The following is a 2,061-nucleotide window of genomic DNA, read 5'->3' as shown; positions in this document are numbered from 1 at the left end:
TAGTGTTTTATTGGGTTAATGACGGCCGAGCACTAGGTCAATAGAGAAAGAGTTTCAGCCGCAGACATATGCAATATGCATTAATGAGATTAGAGGAGGAAGCAATAACAGTTTTTTTCATTTGCCCTTATACATGCCTTTACTGTGGGCATGTAGTCTGCTTAACCCAGAGTTCTAACCAGTCCACTGTCCAGTATCTTCGGGTTGCGTTTTATGCGTGTGTTTTTTTCCGTCCCCCGGACACTGAGAAAGGCACCCCGACTGTGCCAGGGCCCTGTTTCACCGCCCGACGCTGCGCGCGCTGCAGCGCGCTGGGAGGTAAGGCGTACCCCTGACGTCACTCGAATGACGTTGCGTGCGATCCGTTAGCTTATAATGAATCGCGTTTGGAACAGAGGTCCTAAAGAACCAAGTACAGAGAGAACAGAGGTTTGAGTGCAAATGCTGCTAGCGTGCTGATGGTGCTGGCGCTTGGGTGCTAGCGTTCGGCGATGACGTCATAGCGTAGCGTCAGAGGGAAGTTTGTTGATATTGCCATGGAAACCCAACGCGCCGACGCGCGCAGCGCACTGCAGCGCTCCGCCGTGAAACAGGGCCCAAGTACCGGCCCGATCGAGCGGGACCTTGCGGGATCGAGCAGAGCGTCAGTCGATAAGTGTATTAACAAATAAACCCGCTCGTCTAAGATAAAAGACTCGTCACAAACAAGAGGTCGACAATAAATACAACGAGCAGGAAACGTTACCTGGTAACAAACGACACTCAGACCACTCTGTGGCGGGGATGGCCCCTCCCTCTCCCACTTTTTTTTACAAATGTCTTAAAAACGGCGACGCGGAGCGCTTCTGGCACAGCCTATCCGCGGGCATCTTTTTTTCACACAGGTCATGTACTATGTAGGTTGCGGAAATTTTTGCCTTTGGCCATCTAAGGTCAGGTCATTAACCCGCGCCCCGTTGGGCTCTGCCGAGCAACGCGCCCCGTCGGGGGGGGGGGGCATTTTGGCCCCCCTAAGATCTCGAGAACCACGCAACCTAGCGACAAGCGGCAAACGGTGTTGGATAGCCCTATCAGGGAACTACCTAGTGACCCAATTTTATTGACCTAGGTCAAACCGATGAGGTCACAGGTCAGGTCAAAGGTCCAATTTTCACCGTTTACAGGCATTTCAAGAAATGCGTTGTAAAATCGAGTAAAATGCATTTCATTGAAAATCATCGATGGGGAAATGTTCTTCAAACACATATTTTGCTAGCTGAGGTCACTGATACCAGGTCAGGTCACAGAGGTCAGGTCACTGGGGGGTCACAATATGAAAGTGTCGTGTGATATATGTTTTATGGTCCATTTTACATGACAAATGCGATTATGTGGGTCAGGCAGCCTTTAGGCCAGCTTAGGTCACGTTTTCGTCAAGGTCAGGTCAAGGTCAGGTCAAGGTCAGGTCAAATTAGGTCGAATTTCAAAGTTGATATTTTTGCATAAAATGGGTATCAAATCGATGCAGCTCGTCACGGGGAGTTCAATGGTGGTCTTTGTTTTGCCGTACGAGGTCTAGAATCGCTAAAAATTGAGTTCAAAAATTTGACGACATCATTTTTGAACAGTTTTTTTTTTCGCTATAACTTGGCCAAAAAACGAGATATCGATCTGAAAGTTGGTATGTATATAGAAAAGCGCAGGGACTATCACATATATTCCGTTTTTTCGAAATTCGGGAAAAAATTTGGATTTTTTTTAGTTTTTCTAAAAAAAATCAATTTTTTGACATTTTTTGGGTCAAAAACCCAAAATTTTGAAAATCCGAGATAGCAGTTTTGTAGCGTCGCTTTTTGTCTACTAGACCATATAAAGAACTTTGAAATTGCTGGATAACTGTAGATTTGGTGAGCGTTTCAAAATTGCATGTTTCTTGCTCATTTTTGCTCGAACATGACCTCAGTTTGACCTCAATAACTCCTGACCTAAGGTGAGCTAAGACTTGAAATTTGGTGTGAAGGTGTCAAATTGATGCCCGGGAAGGTACTGAAAATTTGGCGCCGCCGTTTTCTTGCTATTCAG

The sequence above is a fragment of the Amphibalanus amphitrite genome, unplaced genomic scaffold (genome assembly GCF_019059575.1).
Source record: "Amphibalanus amphitrite isolate SeventyFive unplaced genomic scaffold, NRLGWU_Aamphi_draft 001323F_arrow, whole genome shotgun sequence".
Taxonomy (NCBI): domain Eukaryota; kingdom Metazoa; phylum Arthropoda; class Thecostraca; order Balanomorpha; family Balanidae; genus Amphibalanus; species Amphibalanus amphitrite.
Note: the sequence above shows the minus strand (reverse complement) of the source record.